We start from the raw sequence: 20,300 nt of genomic DNA, 5'->3' as shown, positions 1-20,300 counted from the left end.
CACTGGCTTTTGGCACAATGATTTCAATCGTTGAGGCATTGTTGGCTGAAGAATTAGGTGTTTAGGGACTAGAAAAGCAGAGGAAGAATATCTGCAGTATGTTGATGCTTCCATTGTTCAGTGAGCAGGCAACCACAACTTAATTTTACTAGTAGTGAGGGGTTAGAACCCCTGTTAAGTTGGTATTTCTGTATGAGGCCCTTCTGGGAAGATTTGCTCTCTCAATCTTTCTTGGTGAACAGTGTCATCAAAAGTGAAAGCAAGAAGCATTTCTAAATTCTGAGTTATCAACAGAACAGAAATAAAGAGAAAAATCTTTAAATGGACACATTTTTTTTCTGGTGACAGCCGTTCACTTTGGGTAGATTTTCTCTCACTTCCTGTTGTGCCTACAGGATAGGAAGTGAAGGGATATCTCCCCAGTGGGACACAAATGGCAGAAAAAAATTATTGAGTTTAACCATTCCCAAATCTATCTAAATTAGTTTTAGATATACAGTACATTTATATTAGAGTCAAAGAAAAATGTCTAAAGTGCAGTAACCAATTTCAGCCCATCAACAATCATCTGTACACATGACCCAGAGGTTTTTGCCAAGTCCTCACTCCTGAAAAGAGAGACTCACCTCACAAGGGTGGAAAGAGAGCTGGCATGGGGCAGTTCAGGTTTGGGCTATCTCCGGCAAACATGTTCCCAACAAAGACCTAGGACGGCGCTAATACCCATGCTAGGAAGGAAATGAGACAGAGAATGACACCCGCAAGGAGCATGACTCTAAACTTTGAGTCGTCAGAACCTGGGGTTTGCCCTGAAGAAGCTAGCCCTGGAATAATGCCTCTCATGGGCTCTGTATTACACAAACACTACCTTTGCAGGTATGCCGGGGCAGCACATGGCCTGTAGTTAGAGTTAGGGAAGAATTATGTCTGCAAATGTTAGATTCTGTAATTGGCACTTTTCTAAGTAAAGCGTTGGAAATTTTGCCCTTGTCTTATCTGAAGTTACCGAAAGGGGTGTAAAGCAAATAATCAGCACCATCCCATGGTTCAGGTCACTAAGGTACTTGGAGTATGAAGACACAAGTGGTTACCCAGGGCAAAGAAGGTCTAACAAGCAGCCTGTCAGGGAGATGATGTCGGCACTCTTTCCGCCAGCGGTCTGTCTCCCAGAGAATGGGGAGCAGACTTGGGCCCTAATGGTCCCCATCCTGTATAGAAGTATGTAAGCTCAAAAGTTAAAGTCAAGTGCATGTGTGGAGCCTGTGCAGTGTACACGGCGGGGCCCACTCTGCTACTGGGGAATAGTAGTGGAAAATGCTTGACATGTTAATGTGGACATGGCTCAGTGTGTCCATCCTAAATGCAAGTTACAAAGAAGGTGTACATTGACACAGGGACCCGAGAGTTACCTGGAGAACAATTATGGTGCACGTGTACATGGTGTACATTCATCTCTGAGAGTAAAGGCCTGCCTTAAGTTTGAGAACTCCCCCATGGCAGCCTAGCCTTGTCCTAGGGGAATTGATGAAAAGAGCACATAGCAAAGGTCCCCCATGTGTAGTAAAAGTGACCCTGTACAAGGTGCCTAGCATAGCTAGAAGAATCCACTCTGGGGGGTCAGGGCCGTCTTAATAGCATCATGGGCCCCTGGGCAAAGTAATGCTCTGGGGCCCATACAATGATGACAATGCAGGTAAACAGACATCAAGTAGGTAGGAGGCAGACTGCCTCCCCTGTGTATCTATCACTCTCAGTGCCATCATGGGGTCCCAAATTACGGGGCAGCGTGGGCTCAAGGACCAGCTACTTTGGGGAAAGTGCAGGGGCCCCCTTTGCAGCTAGTGCCCCTGGGGAGTCCCCTTGTGTGCCCTCCCATTAAGACAGCCCTGCTGGGGGTAGGCCTCTCATGTGACCCTTGCTTGGCACCCCTTTAAAAAAGGAAACATGGAGAATGTGACCACCACCCTATTCCCCCCCCCCCCCCTGCCCTTACATGAGGATACTAACAACAGCAGTCTGCATGCAAATGCTGCTTCCTTAAAGGAGTTGTAAAGGAAAAACATTTTGCTGAAATGACTGTTTACAGGGTATAGAGACATAATAGTTAACTGATTCCTTTTAAAAATGATTAAAAATAGATACAAATCAATCATATAATGTACCTACAGTTTCAGTTTCGTTTTTGCATGCTGTTTCCTGCTCGTGTGATGTACAGAGCCACAGAGCCAATACAGGACAGTGATGGTTTGTAAAACGAAACTGATTGGTGTTGAGGGGTTTTAGACACACAGTAATCACACCTCCTTGATTAGTGACCACAGAGAGAAAGCTCCCATGACTTTTTTCATCAGGAAACAGACAACCAGGAAGTGTTCAGAACAGAGAAGGATTACAGCAACATCAGAGCAAAAACGAACAATGAGGACATGAAACCCGGACTGCAGTAAGGTAAAGGAAGCTATTTAGCTAAAAAAAATTGTTTCCTTTAGTGACCCTTTAAGAATGCCCACTCCTGATAGACACTCATCAACACCTTTTGATATTTGCATAACTTAACCCAAGAAGATAGTATTGGGGCAGGGTGCTGTGATGTTATCAGTACTTTGCTACCTGCATTACTGGCTCTAAAATAAGCTTTTTTAGATTCTATTTAAATATTCCATTAGCTGCATTTTCTCTTGATATTATATCCCCTATAAATATTTGTATCTGTACTTTGTGATCCTTTTTTTTACCTGCTGTTTTTGTTTTAATTTGTATATCTGTATTAAAATATATATACAAAATGCTTCAATAAAAGTTATCTGATTTTAATATTTCAATGCAATGTTGATGAGGAGGTAAGTAGTGATCAGGGAAGGCAAAATATAAGCAGATTACATTTCAGCTTTTAATTATCCAATAAAGGGTTTCAGTGAAACATCAAACATTCTACAAATAATTTGAGTAAATGAACTAAAGCATTATGAGAAAATTTGATGGGTGCTTTAGAGAGAACTAACTAAAATATGCAATTTCCCTGAATGAAACTAAATTTAAAATGTCAGTCCAGCTTTGATACTGGTCTTACTTTTTGTCTTTTTACACAAAGGAGTAAGAAAAAAAGGCATTTCAGTCCCAAGTCCTTGTATCAAGGATTCGTAAAATGTAATTCTATTCTATATTCACAGTCTTTATCATCTTGCCAGTAGTAAAGTAGCATATTTTGAAGTTTTCTGGTTTTTTTATGAGCAACATATCAATCTAGAGAAGTATTGTATTTCATAAACACTGAAATCAGTGGCACTTTCTGAATGTTTCATAAGGTTGTGTGAAGAAAGATTAGAGAGTTGTGTTTCAGCATTACAAAGCTCTGAATTTTAGGCCCTTTCACAGGAACATTCATACTGATGACATACATAGCTTTTTTAAAGATAGCTACGGTATATTCCAGCATCATGTTAACAAGATTGCAGGATTATGGCAATCGGGTAAGTAACACAACAAGATTACAAGATGTTACTTGCCAAACATCCAAATGATATGGCCTAAACATAAATCTTGCACTCCAAAAAAGAACACCAAGGACCTTTAGTACAGTTAAAGGTCTGTGGGATAAAACTTCAGGAACTTAATATGTACCGTCTGGAGGAAAGAAGGGAAAGGGGAGACATGATTGAAACCAGTGGTGGCCCGTTCATACAGGGGCGCAAAGGGCGCTGCCCCCCGATCCATGCATCCAGCCCCTTAATCTACATGTGGGGCACCGAACAGATGGATTCCAATCAGGGTTTTTTTTTGTTTTAAGCACTTAACAGCCTTTCAGCCAATCAGGTGCCCAGGTCTGTTTCCTGTCACCTGATTGGCTGAAACGACAGGTGATGTGATTGGATGCCTATCAGGTGTCCAATCATAGCAAAGAACGAGAGAAGATATTGAGGAGTGTGGGGGACACAGCCGCCGTCACCCGCTGCTCCACCGAGAGAGGTAAGTGCCGGGCGGGGGATGCACACTGGCAGCATTTGATGAATACAGTAGTGGCAATTTTTGGGCACGCTGGCAGCAATTGATGGACACAGTGTCAGCAATTGATGGGCACACTAGCAGCAATTGATGGGCACAGTACCTGCAATTGATGAGCACACTGGCAGAAATTGATGGGTACAGTAGCTGCGTTTGATTGCACAGCGGCAGCAATTTATAGGTACAGTGGCTGCGTTTGATGGGCTCAGTGGCTGCGTTTGATGGCACAGTGGCGGCAATTGATGTTTGTTTTTTTCAGTTTGTTTGCGCCCCCCCCCCCAAAAAAAAAATGTTATGCACCAGCCACCACTGTCTATACTCAATAAAGGCAGGCGTAGCGTATCGTTATAAATAAAGTTAATGAAAAAAACAAACAAAAACGGGCAGACTCGATGGACTACTCTGTTTCTATGTTTAAATACCTACCTTCCGAGTGCCTGCCTGGTAAAATACCTTCCTCCTCATTTGAACGATCTTTACTGTTGCCCTGCATATCCTTTGAAAGGAAATCGTCCCAGCCGTCTCCTCTGCGCACATGTGGCAGGGCCCTATTCATTCCCAAGAACGAGTCATACTCATGGTGTCCTCCAGGCATCGAGCATAGTACAGCAGATATATTAGCATCATTAGTTTTAGAATGTTTGTATTAACAGTCAATCCTGTTTTCATTCAGGGATACTGTACATTATTTAAACTTTCAAAAAGATCATAGATTTGCACATAATGTTTCAGATACTGAAGGAATAATGAACAGGCCTTAGTTATGGTGGTCCCATATCAGAAATCACAACAAACACTCAAGATGTATGTACCATAGCTTCCCTTTAAATTATTAATCCACCTAATATTTCAGTTTGTATTAAGTGCTGGATAGTCAAACTACTTTTCAGGTTCTTATATTTCTTGGGGACTCTATTAGTGATATCTCTGCAAAAAGTTGTGCCTGCTATAGCCATTCGAGGACTTCCCACTCCCTCTGTTGGATATAGTTAATATTTAATATTATAGAGCATGAACAGGTGGAGCACATGGGTGGGAAAATACAATGCTCCCAGATGGACAGAAGCATAGAGAGTAATGAGGGTATGTGTATTCTTTGTGTATGTATACTGTGTGTGTATATTGTGTGTCTGTGTGTGTATACTGTGTATGTATACTGTATATGTGTGTGCATGTATACTGTGTGGCCCCATAATCTATTGCCTGGGTGCCCCATAATCTCCTATTTCCTGGGGGCCCCATAATCTCCTATTGCACGGGGGCCCCATAATCTCCTATTGCCCGGGGGCCCCATGAGTTGTCAGTCCACCCTGCCGTACAGTGATAGCTCAGAGATGGATGCAAAATGTGCCCCCTACATTACAGTTATGGAAAAATGCAGTTAATGATACATTTCCCTTCAAGAAGCTGATTTATACGCACAGAGGGTCTACACAAAGTATTCCAAGATTTGGGACAGATGGTTGGAAGATGGGGAAACCTGTGTGTAGTTGGTCCATACCCAGTGAGGAATACCTATGTACCCGTGGCATGCTTTTAAGTGTATGTTAGATTAAGCGGCCAACTGACTCGGGGCACCTGTATTCATGTGACTGTACATCCTGTAACGTCCTTGCATATTTCATTACCCTGACCAGCATTTGGAAAGGTTCTTTTATTGTCAAATGTAATTGAATGACTTGTTAAACATGCTTTATATCAATAAAGTTTTTTTTTTTCCAAGTAAAAAAAAAAAGAAAATATAGGAAATCACTTTGAACACCACATCTAAAGACTGGACAGCTGCAAAATATAAAACTTTTATTCTTGGCTTTAGATGCGTTTTAAAAGAAGGCAACCGCCAATGCTCTGTAGCCCATCAGCAGTTCTCTGACCTCATACACTAGCCCTATACTAAATGGAAAATAAACAAATTTCATTGAAAAAGCCCAAATACATATTCACTAATTAGACCTTCATCTCATATCCAAGAAAAACATTAAGCAGTGGTATTTTGTGCAGATTAATTAAAACATTCTTCTGGTGTTACATCAGATTCAGGCACTGGGAGCATCTCCTGGTACTGGTAGCCACGGTTACACTTTAATTATTGAATGTCCACGTTTAGTTTTATCAAGAACGAGCAGGAATCTTGTTTTTCGCTCTGATGCTAGAGAGGCCAAGGGACTTATTACAGAGTAAAACTTTCAATGTTTTGCCTGTCAACACATTCATCATTGCAGCTGCCAGCTCCAGCTGAGAACCAGTTCCCGGGCCTTTTGTTCCTGACACATCCGTACTTGGCTAGGATATCTAGACATTGTGCTATAGTGTGTGCTGCACGCAGATTATCACAGGTACCCTTTTTACAAATCCCATTATTGTTCACATAGTACAGAAGTGACATCACCACATCTCATGCCTGCTGCTGACTAATGGTTAGGGCCAGAAAGCTTTCAAAAATATTTCGTCCGTATCCAATGGAAATAAATGAGCTTGTGATGTGGATCAGGCAGTCAAGGCTACAAGAAGCTTTAGGTGAACAGCAGCCCTGGGCATGGTCCCAACCCCATGATGTCTTAGATTTTTTTCCACTACAGGCTACTTAAGCTAGTGTCTATAAATTTCGAAGTTTTAAAAAGACATGATTATCAAAATAAAAAAAATATTATTGCTTTAATATATATACATGTTTTTTTTTGTATTATTGGTATACTGTATTTAAAACGTAACACATAAGCTCCCATTTATTGAAGGCAGATTGCACAATTTACGTGCCTTACCTTTTGATCACACATTTTGTTGGAGACTGCATCATAGATGTAGCAAGCAGGACATTTTTAAAGAGCATACCAACAATGCACATAAAATATACATATATAATCAAGATGGACAAAACCCTCTGACGAGACTTTAAAGGGCAATAGCTCCAAAAATGTGTGTATGCAGACCATTAATTAAAAAAAATAATTAGTTTAATACAAAATCTAAAAAACACGAATACACAAAGATTTTTGTCAAAACTACATATTCAATTGAATCAAAAGGATTAATACATCCTCACATGTAGTGCGCATGTGGATGCATAATATTTTAACATATGCCACGTCCTAAACGGATTTTGAAAAGAAAGAATGACTTAGGGGCTAGTCATGGACTTTGTCGGCATGATAGGTTAGTAAAGATATGAGTCTTTCAAAAGACGATTTTATATATAAAAATATTTATTACAAAAAAATATATATTTTAAAAGTTTCACTCCAAAGAGTACACATAGAATACACATAACATTTGATCAGCACAGCGTTCACAGTAATTGATGTATCTTAGAAGATTAGATCTGGTTATACAACACTAGCACCAAATATATAACACTAGACTAGATGTCCTAATACGGACTGATAGTTTAAACCATAAATAAGTACAAAGGCTTCTAAGGAAAGTCATCAGCAACTGGAGATTTTAGCACTTGCGCTGGGTTGATCGGAGTCCTGACATGTTTCGCGCTGTATCTGAGCGCTTCCTCAAAGGACTTAGTGAGGTCAATGTGCTATATTGGTGGAAAAAACAGATATAAATATATAACATATTGTTTTAGAACAAAAGGAAAATGTATAGCAACCTGTATGAATATTTAAAAATCCGGAGTGCTCCTATAACATGCAATATGGTGAGGAAAAGGACGAAAGAGAGTCACCCCCATGAAAAATGTGGAAATAGCCACAAATAGCAGACAAGATGCCTGAACAAAGTCCCAAAAATTCCAGTACGAAGGAGACAAGAGGCATAATAGAAATAGAGTATGATGATTAATAAGGTTAGAGCCATATTGCTTACCTATAAAAAGGACAATACAGAAAAATTAGCTGTAGAATAACTTGGCTTGGTACTCTCTGGATAGAGAGATGTATAGCAAGGGCTAGCAAGGAGTTAAATTTGTAAACCCAAAAAAGAATTGAGTGACGTACAAAGGCGGCAGGGCTGTAGCAAAAAATAAAGCCAATACATAGAATCAGAGCATTGTTGGAAATTATTAATAATAAAAAATATAAAAGGCAAATAGTAATGAAAGCAAGCATAATGCTTACCCAATATTTGGAAACAATTATATGTAGAATTTGCAATTTGCTCATAGCATGACTGCATTCAACAAATGTAAGATTAGAGTGTTGGAACAGCATTAATCTTGATCTTTAAGGCAGTTCAAGAGAACAGGGGCAAGGATTGCCTCGATAGGCCAGTCACTGAAAAAGTAAGTAAGGGAAGAAAAACTGTAAGCCCAATAGAATAGGCCGCACAAAAATAAGGAGAGACGTTTAAAGATGTAAATGTTGGTCTTACCAGTAAGCAATGCTAGCCACAGGTGCCGGTTATTCGTATGCCTCCCAGGAGGCTAAGGATAGCGTGTGTGGCTACACACGCTATCCTTAGCCTCCTGGGAGGCATACGAATAACCGGCACCTGTGGCTAGCATTGCTTACTGGTAAGACCAACATTTACATCTTTAAACGTCTCTCCTTATTTTTGTGCGGCCTATTCTATTGGGCTTACAGTTTTTCTTCCCTTACTTACTTTTTCAGTGACTGGCCTATCGAGGCAATCCTTGCCCCTGTTCTCTTGAACTGCCTTAAAGATCAAGATTAATGCTGTTCCAACACTCTAATCTTACATTTGTTGAATGCAGTCATGCTATGAGCAAATTGCAAATTCTACATATAATTGTTTCCAAATATTGGGTAAGCATTATGCTTGCTTTCATTACTATTTGCCTTTTATATTTTTTATTATTAATAATTTCCAACAATGCTCTGATTCTATGTATTGGCTTTATTTTTTGCTACAGCCCTGCCGCCTTTGTACGTCACTCAATTCTTTTTTGGGTTTACAAATTTAACTCCTTGCTAGCCCTTGCTATACATCTCTCTATCCAGAGAGTACCAAGCCAAGTTATTCTAGAGCTAATTTTTCTGTATTGTCCTTTTTATAGGTAAGCAATATGGCTCTAACCTTATTAATCATCATACTCTATTTCTATTATGCCTCTTGTCTCCTTCGTACTGGAATTTTTGGGACTTTGTTCAGGCATCTTGTCTGCTATTTGTGGCTATTTCCACATTTTTCATGGGGGTGACTCTCTTTCGTCCTTTTCCTCACCATATTGCATGTTATAGGAGCACTCCGGATTTTTAAATATTCATACAGGTTGCTATACATTTTCCTTTTGTTCTAAAACAATATGTTATATATTTATATCTGTTTTTTCCACCAATATAGCACATTGACCTCACTAAGTCCTTTGAGGAAGCGCTCAGATACAGCGCGAAACATGTCAGGACTCCGATCAACCCAGCGCAAGTGCTAAAATCTCCAGTTGCTGATGACTTTCCTTAGAAGCCTTTGTACTTATTTATGGTTTAAACTATCAGTCCGTATTAGGACATCTAGTCTAGTGTTATATATTTGGTGCTAGTGTTGTATAACCAGATCTAATCTTCTAAGATACATCAATTACTGTGAACGCTGTGCTGATCAAATGTTATGTGTATTCTATGTGTACTCTTTGGAGTGAAACTTTTAAAATATATATTTTTTTGTAATAAATATTTTTATATATAAAATCGTCTTTTGAAAGACTCATATCTTTACTAACCTATCATGCCGACAAAGTCCATGACTAGCCCCTAAGTCATTCTTTCTTTTCAACATATTCAATTGATGTCACAGATATGAGAACATAATTAAACCACTTATTTAGAACACTCTTGTACAATCTGTGCATGCATATACTTTGTGCTTATCTGTATTTTTATGAATTATAGATTTCATAAACCTCTACACCACTTTTTCCTGATGAAGAGGAATCACGTAAAAAAAACTTGAAACGCGTAGAGCTTCACATGTACATTTGTACAAGAGTGTTCTAAATAAGTGGTTTAATTATGTTCTCGTATCCATGACATCAATTGAATATGTAGTTTTGACAAAAATCTTCATGTATTGATGTTTTTTTTGGTTTTGGATTAAACTAATTTTTTTTTTATAATTAATGGTCTGCATACACGAATTTTTGGAGCTATTGCCCTTTAAAGTCCGTCAGAGGGTTTTTCTATGTTTTTTTCTGATGTGTTATTAGGGATGTGGGCAATCTCTCTTATCCCCCACTAGAGTTGAACGATTTTTTGTATATATAATCAAGATGTTATACCCGCAAGTGGCTTCCTAGATCCCAACTAAATTTTCATTGTACAGAATCTTTACATCCAGAAATTTTTTTAGGACAGTGGTAAAACAATGACAATAAAAATATTCTCCCGTTTACTTCTATGAATTAAAGGGATTAATAGTTTTACAAAAAATACAGCTGATGATGAACTATGGAGAAATATTTTTCCACCACAATTTTTCCTTTTTTTGGCTATATAATTTAACAACTTCCATAATAAAGAAATTGAATAAAAGGTTTTATTGTAGTATGGCACTTCTGGTGACAAAAAAGTTTGTTGTACATTTTTTTCTTAGACATTTATTTCTATACATAAGACCAACAAGAGGAACAACTGATATGCGGAGTGAACTGAGGGATTTGGTCACAAAAGAAGAACAGTCCTTTCACACATGGGACAGTTGGGACTTCACAGAAGCACTGAAGTCATTCAGGTAGTTTTCTCTGTAGCTCAGCTCCTCTTGATGTTAAGCTTCTTCACCTAGTTTTAGAAAACAAAATTCCTATTTATACCTATATTCTGAAGAATCCTATTTATACCTATATTGTGAAGAACCCTGAATGTGAGCCAGTGATAATTTTGGCCATCATGATCTTGGCTTCAGCACTGCCCTTTCCCCGAGTTTTGTAGCATCTGTGCCAATAAAATGGAAAAAAAGATGCAAGTTCTGCACTCAAGCATTGTGAAAAATCTACTGATGTGGCTGGATCTCTTACAATTAAATATAGATGGAAAGCAAATTGAGTTGATTTTCTGATTCTTACAAAAGGACATATTTTTTATTTGACTTTTTAGTTGTGGGGGGTGGTAGGTGGTGGTAGGTCCCCATCAAACACACACACACAGGTTGGAAGTTACTGTACATCAACAATTTATGCAAGTTAACAGTAGCCATTGGTTGGCTACAGCCAAGACTACAAGGCAATTGATTGTAGGCTGATTACTATTTTGAATACTGGTAGACAAACAGGGGCCAAATTATCTTGGAGGCTAGGCAGTGATTGGACAAGGACTATAAAACCCATTAAACCAATCATTAATCCAAAGAGTGGTTAGCCAGCATGTGTCCGCTGCTGCCCCATGCACATAAAGCTCAGAGTCAAATTGACGCTTCAGCGAAATAGATTTATTTCCGTTCAGGCTGCATAAAAACTATGATTTAAGCCATACTCTTATCAAATGTGTTAGGCCTCGTACACACGATAGGTTAACCAGAGGACAGCGGTCTGATGGACCGTTTTCATTGGTCAAAACCGGTCGTGTGTGGGCCCCATAGGTTATTTAACCATTGGTTAAAAAAAAGTCAACTTGCTTTAAATTTAACCGATGGATTCCTAACCGATAGGTCAAAACCGATCGTTAGTAGGCACGACCATCGGTTAAAAATCCATGCATGCTCAGAATCAAGTCGGCGTATGCTTAGAAGCATTGAACTTTGTTTTTTTTCGGCACGTCGTTGTGTTTTATGTCACTGCATTCTGACATGATCGTTTTTTAACCGATGGTATGTAGGCGCGACGGACCATCAGTCAGCTTCATCCGTTAACCGATGACAACGGTCCTTCAGACCGTTCTCATCGGATAGACTGATTGTGTGTACGAGGCTTTAGTGGTTAGGTTCAAATTAGAGTGACCCATTTGCTTTTATAAAAATGGAGGAAAAATCATCCCTGCAAAGAAAGCAATTCAGTCTTACCTGTCCCACTGCCCAGACCGGCAAGATCCACTGTGTCAAATGTCTAAGCTTATCTAAGCTTGGTGAAAGATCTTCAGCATCTGCCACAATTCTGGATGTGTCAGATGCTAGACCCCTTTCCCACCTGCACTTCCTTCCACTGGTCCCTACAATACTACTGTGAGATAGGGGTCAGTGGGGGGGAAACCACAGAGCACATTGGGGGATGCCAGCATCTGACATCTTGAAAGTGTCAAATTCTGAACATCATTCAGGAAGCATGGATCTGCACCATATATGAGTTTGGTGTTGCAGGCATCAAGACAGGTTAGTATTATATTTTTTCTTTGCAGTGATGTCCTCTTTGTTTTTTGTTTTGTTTTTAACATAGTGACAATCACTATCAGAGTTACATTTGAAGGTTAGGCTCATGGTTAGAGTTAAGGGTCACGTATAGGAGTTATGGCTCAGGTATACATGTATTAAAAAATTGTAATGAAATTTAACGTACTGGAATATCTACTGACAAAATGTCCACACTAAAAACAGTGAAGGCAGCCTATAGTAACTGAAAATAAATATAACTTTACCACATTAATAATGTTAAAGTGATTGTAAACCTTTTTTTTTAAATAGAAAACATATCATACTTACCTCCACTGTGCAGTTTGTTTTGCACAGTGTGCCCCTGAACATCATCTTCTGGGGTCCCAAGGCAGACATCATCTTCTGGGGTCGCTCGCGGCTCCTCCTCGGGGGTTACCTTGCGGGTGCACTCCCTAGTCCAACATTTGCGTGCATAGACACAGAATGCAGGACTTGGCCCCACCCCCGCCAATGTCATTGGATTTGATTGACAGCAGCGGGAGCCGATGGGTGCGCTGCTATCAATCTATCCAATCAAGAGCCAAGAACCTCCAGGCAGAGAGGAAGAACGCTTCTCCACCGAGGGAACGAACGGGCTCATGTGAGTAAAATGGGGGGCTGGGGGGCGGTCAGTGTCAGGAGTTATTTCACCTGATGCATTAAGGTGAAAAAACACGAGGGTTTACAACCCCTTTAATAATTCATATCACTACATTTCCTGTGACACAGTACAGTGTAACAAAAAGGGGTAAATAATACAGGCACATAGTAAAAGATTTAAACAAGTATACCCACAGCTGCATAGCAAAACATCTACATCTAAAACAAGATGTGATTGCAGAACTCTGCCCATACAAATGTACAATACAGAACTGAGAATCTGGCCTTGTGACTTAAATGCCATCATAAAGTATATTACACATCTTAAAACAATAGAGCAAGACAAGTTGTTTGACATCCTACACCATGCCAAGTAAGAGTGTAGACATCCAGTGCCTACGTGCCCTCGGTCGCTTGATAAAGCACCTGCTCCTTCGGTGCCAGACAGAGATGGTATCAGGTGAGTTCTGGCAGTGGAGCCGGCATTCCAAAGAGGAGACAATTTACATTCCGTGCTGTTGCTTAGTGGAGCCAAAGAAAATAAGCATGGGATCCAATTCATCGCTTCTGGCTCCTGCTCGCCTGACCCAAGCCTGCTGCTCTCTGTGCTCTTACCCTCTTGGCTGCCCCTTTCTATGTTTTTAAAACTTTGATCAATTTGAGCTCGGGTCCACTCGCTGTGAACTCACTGGGTATAATTCATTAGTGAAGGTAATCTCAATTACATTGAGCCTACAGGCCAATTGCCATAATTAGAACAAGTCAACTTTATTACAGAAACCTAATGATACCTTCAGTAAAGTCAAGTTTAAACAAGACCTGTAGAAAATGAAAGGTTTTGGTGAAATCAATGATGTTATCATCATCAAGGTCAGGATTTCAAAGACTTAGAAAATCAAAATATAGTGCTGGTTTACTTAAAATATTCAGTGCTTAAAATGTATAAGTTTGGATAGAGTGGGAAATTATTAAACCCCCAGTGGGGTCCCTTTTTTGCTCTCTGTCCCACATCCTGTCCCAGAGACACAACAGGAAGTAACAGTAAACCTCTCCAAAGTAAGGGTAATCCTGTGGAATTATGTATTGACAATAGTTACAGGACAAAAGACAGAGAGCAATGAAAACTGAAAAAATATGTTTTTAAACTTTTCCACACTCCATCCAGAACTTACATAGTTGCATAGTTACATAGTTGGTGAGGTTAAAAAAAGACACAAGTCCATCAAGTCCAACCTGTGTGTGTGCTTTTATGTCAGTATTACATTCTATATCCCTGTATGTTGTGGTCATTCAGGTGCCTATCTAATAGGTTATTTTTAATTGTTGAGTCTCTGTATATGTGGAAGAAAAACAAAAAATAAAGAATTTATAAAAAAAATAAGAAATTGTTGATGCTCCCCGCTGAAACCACTGCCTGTGGAAAATAATTCCACATCCTTACCGCTCTTACAGTAAAGAACCCTCTACACAGTTTAAGGTTAAACCTCTTCTCTTCTAATTTTAGTGAATGGTCGTGTGTCTTTTTAAACCCCCTTTCCTGGAATAGTTTTATTCCTATTGTGGGGTCACCAGTACGGTATTTGTACATTGAAATCAAATCCCCGCGTACACACGATCGGTCCATCCGATGAGAACGGTCTGATGGATCGTTTTCATCGGTTAACCGATGAAGCTGACTGATGGTCAGTCTTGCCTACACACCATCTGTTAAAAAAACGATCGTGTCATAACGCGGTGACGTAAAACACAACGACGTGCTGAAAAAAACGAAGTTCAATGCTTCCAAGCATGCGTCGACTTGATTCTGAGCATGCGTGGATTTTTCGGTTAGGTATCCATCGGTTAAATTTAAAACAAGATTTCTTTTTTTTAACCTATGGATAAATAACGGATGGTTCTATGAGCTCACTGAAGACCATTATTGAATGCTATAAACCAGAATATGAGCCTTCAAGATTCTGATCAAGAATTAAATAGGCTTAGCCACACTTTTGCCAAATATTTGGGCTGTGGCTAACACATTCTCTCAATATTCTCTACATGTTGTGTTTGTGTTCCACAGCGATACAAGTATAATAGTTCCTAATTACTTGGTGAGCTAGTCAGTTGTTTGGTCACTATGTTACTGTTATTGTCTAAAGGCAATAGTAGGTGCAAAGGACTGTATGTCAATATACTGTTTATACATCTTTTGTTGGATATTCTACTGGAGAGATCATGAGCTCATCTTGGCAAGGTGAAAAGAATGACTTCTCGCTCTGCTTTCAAGCACAAGGGTCAAAGTAAAAACGCAGAGAAGATTGGTGGTGGTGGGATTTCTACAGTAAATTAAGCCATATAATGTTTCATTTTCTTTAACTAATTCAATTCCCACCACAAAGTTTTAGTTCTGCCTAGGGATAGTTTTTAACGCAGTGGTTCTCAACATAGGGGTCTCTGAAGGCAAACCTGTTCTTTACAAATGGTCAGAAAAGCACCAGGTTTGTTTTAATGGTGGCCTCACCAGTTTATTGGAATAAAGAAAGTTATCCCAGTGTTCATGCTGAGTCATGGCTTGAAACTTACACAAGGCTGGAACACTCCCTCCCTACACCCATGTGGCAGGGCTGGGCAATCACCAACACTGTCACATGGAAGAAAATGGAGTGGGTGAAGTGGTCTCCATACCTAGAAATACAGATTTGTTTTTCTTTTGATCTGATGGTCAGTAGGCCAAAGGGAGGGTAAGTATCATCAGCTGGGGAAGCTGCACTAAAGCAAACTTGTTACTTTGTCCTGGATTGGCAAAGCACAGGTTCACTTTAAGGTCCGTATTCCAAGGATCTGTAAATCAGAAATATACAGTATAACGCTTTCGTGAAAATACAAAGCTTTGTGGAGCTAATCTTTTGCAAATCCCAGGCTTAACACTGCTTCAGGTGTCAAAACTGGGATAATACTTTGGAACAAATTTGTTCCTGGACAGAGCTGAAGCCTCTAAAAAGATTCAGTGTTCATCAACCTTAAAAATATTTAATAAAGTTCTATGCAGGCTGTTAGCAAGGATCCTTTAATTCTGTCTGTTCCATTAAAACAGTTCTATAGAGCTCTAATATAATGCATGCATGTACTGTAATCACAGTATTTATAATAATAATAAAAAAAAAATGCAAATACTGGTAACGTTTAACAAAATCATTCGGGACACGACCTGGGTTGATTTGTAAATATTTTATTTAGTATTTTATAATTCTTGTGCAGTAAATGAAGCCTGCACCCTATAGGCACAATTGGGCTGGGTTTGGGCCATGTATACAGTATATCAGGGCCTAAGGGGAGCATACAGTGCCTTGAAAAAGTATTCACACCCCTTAAAATTTTCCACATTTTGTCATGTTACAACCAAAAACATGAATGTATTTTATTGAGATTTTATGTGAGAGACCAACACAAAGTGGTACATACTGTAATTGTGAAGTGGAAGGAAAATGATACCTGATTCTCCAAATGTTTTCCAAATAAATATCTGAAAAGTGTGGTGTGCATTTGTATTCAGGCCCCTTTACTCTGATACCCCTAACTAAAATCTAGTGGAACCAATTGCCCTCGGAAGTCACCTAATTAGTAAATAGAGTCCACCTGTGGGTAATTTAATCTCAGCATAAATACAGCTGTTCTGTGAAGCCCTAAGGCCTTGTACACACAACCGAACATGTCTGCTGAAACTGGTCTGCGGACCAGTTTCAGCAGACATGTTCGGTTGTGTGTACGGCCGAACGGACAGGTTTCCAGCGGACATTTGTCCAGCCGACCGTTTTGCAGCGGACAAATGTTTCTTAGCATGCTAAGAAACATGTCCGCTGGAAGCCTGTCTGTCGGACATGTTCGGTCGTCTGTACAGACTCACCGTACATGTCCGATTGGCCGCCAGCGTCGCGCACGTCGCCTCGTCATCGCCGCGGCGACGGCGCGGACACGTCACAGCGCTGTCTGTCCGCGCGGATTTCGGTTTGATGGTGTGTACAACCATCAGACCGAAATCTCCCAGCGGATATGTCCGATGAAAACGGTCCGGCGGACCTTTTTCATCGGACTGTCCGCTGGTGTGTACGAGGCCTAAGAGGTTTATTAGAGAACCTTAGTGATCAAACAGCATCATGAAGGCCAATGAACACACCAGACAGGTCGGGATAAAGTTGAGGAGAAGTTTAAAGCAGGGTTAAGTTATAAAAAATATCCCAAGCTTTGAACATCTCATGGAGCACCGTTCAATCCATCATCCGAAAATGGAAAGAGTATGGCACAACTGCAAACCTATCAAGACATGGCCGTCCACCTAAACTGGTAGGCCGGGCAAGTAGAGCATTCATCAGAGAAGCAGCTCTGGTAACTCTGGAGGAGCTGCAGAGATCCAAAGCTCATGTGGGAGAATCAGTCTTCAGGATAACTATTAGTTGTGCACTCCACAAATCTGCCCTTTATGGAAGAGTGGCAAGAAGAAAGCCATGGTTGAAAGAAATCCATAAGAAGTCCCCTTTACAATTTGTGATAAGCCATGTGGGAGACACAGCAAACATGTGGAAGAAGGTGCTCTGTTCAGAAGAGACCAAAATTTTACTTTTTGCCTAAAAGTAAAACACTATGGGGCAGATCCACAAAGAAATTACGCCGGCGTATCTCTTGATACGCTGCGTAATTTCAAATTTTGCGCGTTGTATCTTTGTTTTGTATCTTCAAAACAAGATACGATGGCATCTCAGCTAGATCCGACAGGCGTACGTCTTAGTACGCCGTCGGATCTAAGATGCAATTCTCCGGCGGCCGCTAGGTGGCGTTTCCGTCGTATTCCGCGTCGAGTATGCAAATTAGCTATTTCCGACGATCCACGAACGTATGAGCGGCCGTCGCATTCTTTTACGTCATTTCCGTTCGGCTTTTTCCGGCGTATAGTTAAAGCTGCTATATGGTGGCGTACTCAATGTTAAGTATGGGCGTCGTTCCCGCATCTAATTTTGAAAATTTTATGTCGTTTGCGGAAGTCGTCCGTGAATGGGGCTGGACGCCATTTACGTTCACGTCAAAACCAATGACGTCCTTGCGACGTCATTTAGCGCAATGCACGGCGGGAAATTTTAGGGACGGTGCATGCGCAGTTCGTTCGGCGCGGGGACGCACTTCATTTAAATGAAACACGCCCCCTACCCGCCGCATTTCAATTCCGCGCCCTTACGCCGCGAGAGATACACTACGCCACCGTAACTTACGGCGCGAATTTGTTAAGGATTTAAAACAAAGCCAAGTAAGTTACGGCAGGGTAGCGTATCTTAGATACGCTGCGCCGGTGCAGATATTTGTGGATCTGCCCCTATGTGTGGTGGAAAACTGACACTGCACATTACCCTGAACACACCATCCCCATCGTAAAACATGGTGGTGGCAACATCATGTTGTGGGGATGCTTTTCTTCAGCAGGGACACGGAAGCTGGTCAGAGTTGATGGGAAGATATATGGAGCCAGATACAGGGCAATCTTAGAAGAAAACCTGTTAGGCTGCGTACACACGGTCGGACAAAACCGATGAGAATGGACCGAGGTTCAGTTTCATCGGTCCAAACCGACCGTGTGTATAGCCCATCGGTCTGTTGTCCTTCGGTCCAAAATTTTAAAACATGCTTTAAAATCGAACCGATGGCCCGCTGCCCGGTCGGTCCAAACCGATGGTTAGTACAGAAAGCATCGGTTCAAAACCTGCGCATGCTCAATACAAATGCACACCACACTTTTCACATATTTATGTGTAAAAAAATAAACAAAACCATTTATCATTTTCCTTCCACTTCACAATTATGTGCCACTTTGTGTTGGTCTATCCCATAAAATCCCAATAAGATATATTTACGTTTTTGGTTAACAAGACAAAATGTGGAAAATTTCAAGGAGTATGAATACTTTTTTAAGGCGCTGTATATAAACAGTATTGTATCTCTGAATACTTGACATAAGATGAAAAAAAAAAAACTTTTTTCTCTTTGATTTAAGGTGAGTAGTTTTAAGCTTGAGTAATGAGGACTGAAGTCTAAAAATGGTTAGTTGAAACATCACATTTTTTAGTCACAGACACAAGACTTTTCAATTGGCTTCAAATCATTCTAAGTGGAATTTGTAACCTACCTGGACATTGCTCAAATGCTAAAACCACCTTGACGGCGTTTCAAAACAATAATTAAGGACATATGATATTTTAGCTTCAGGCAGATTCTGATGGGTTGTATCACCTGCTGGAATCTATTGTCTCTCAGAGACTCCAGTGGTAAGATTGTTCCTCAATACCTTATGTATCCTCTCTCTTTTACAACACTATATAAAAAATGTCCAGCTTCACTGCTTATTGTTTTGATATACCAAGAGGAACAACCAGAGGAAGCCATCAAGAGGTATGCTATGTATACTAGATAAACAAAGCAACATATCCCTGGTCAAATTTACATTTGTTGAGATCCTTGGCATAAAAGATCACACAACATGTTATATACCCTCAAAATCTGTCCTGGTCCCATAGAGACTTTCGAAAGAAGGTTAATGAGTACATTGTCTCCTCAAACAAAGGAATTATGCACATACCATCGCTGATGCCAACATTAATCTAATTTGACCAGGTACCCATCAACATAGAAAAGATTCCTATTCTGTAAGCTGCATGTTATCATCCCCACTTAAAGGAGAAGTTTGGGGTACATAAAAAAAAATCGAATGGCTCTAAGACTGAGAACTGAGCAGTCACCAGACCACTGATTTCTCAGTTCTCAGTCTGCTCAAAGTAGAGAACAGTGACTGTCAGTTCATGTTCTTCATTCTGCCCCTTTAGCAATTACTGGAGGGAGATGGGGTGGGCGCAGCTATCTTTTTTTGTCTCCAAGCTGAAGTGCTTAGAGCCAAAGCCAACTGTCAATCAGGCAGCTTGGTAGACAATGTGGTCAGGATTGTTCATGAGCCTGGCGTGGCTTGTGATGTCCGCTGATAGTGGGCAATAGCACAGGAAAGCAAAATTAAGTGTACTCCTGTGACCCACGAGAGAAGTGCTGTACGGCCAAAAAGATTTCCTCTCACGTCCTGTTGTCTCTCTCCATTTGTAAGTAGGAGTCGTTTGTAAATCGGATGTCTGTAACCCAGGGACTGCCTGTAATCCAAATCCCTGCTGTTTATTTGCTTGTACATAACTTTTGTTGTGTCCTATCAATATAGTGGTGTATGACGAAACCAGATCAAGAGTGTGCTGCCTCAAGCAACTACATGGACAATGTAATTGCATTTGTGTATACTTCCAACAACTTCCAATAAAGAAGAATTGCCTTTTTTTCTTCTACTGTATTTATGTTAGTTTTGCATTATTCAGTTCCTAATGGAACAAAGTACATGTAGTTCTTTGTCCCATCCTCTTAGGTGTCCTGTAACAGTAGCCTCACCCTCAGTGCCT

At 40.3% G+C, this 20,300-nt stretch overlaps 2 long non-coding RNA genes across 2 annotated transcripts; one reads left to right on the top strand and one right to left on the bottom strand.

Moving 5' to 3' along the window:
* Positions 1-7,328: 7,328 nt before the first annotated feature.
* LOC120916085 lies at positions 7,329-8,391 on the bottom strand. Its single transcript, XR_005743950.1, has 4 exons — positions 8,323-8,391; positions 8,070-8,225; positions 7,819-7,962; positions 7,329-7,531 (listed from the first exon to the last, which is right to left on the bottom strand). It is a non-coding gene; the product is annotated as an uncharacterized LOC120916085 (long non-coding RNA).
* Positions 8,392-9,458, top strand: LOC120916084. Its single transcript, XR_005743949.1, has 4 exons — positions 8,392-8,464; positions 8,562-8,717; positions 8,825-8,968; positions 9,256-9,458. It is a non-coding gene; the product is annotated as an uncharacterized LOC120916084 (long non-coding RNA).
* Positions 9,459-20,300: the final 10,842 nt, after the last annotated feature.

This window comes from Rana temporaria, chromosome 10 (assembly GCF_905171775.1).
Source record: "Rana temporaria chromosome 10, aRanTem1.1, whole genome shotgun sequence".
NCBI classification, from domain to species: domain Eukaryota; kingdom Metazoa; phylum Chordata; class Amphibia; order Anura; family Ranidae; genus Rana; species Rana temporaria.
Note: the sequence above shows the minus strand (reverse complement) of the source record. Positions and strands in the feature narration are given on the sequence as shown.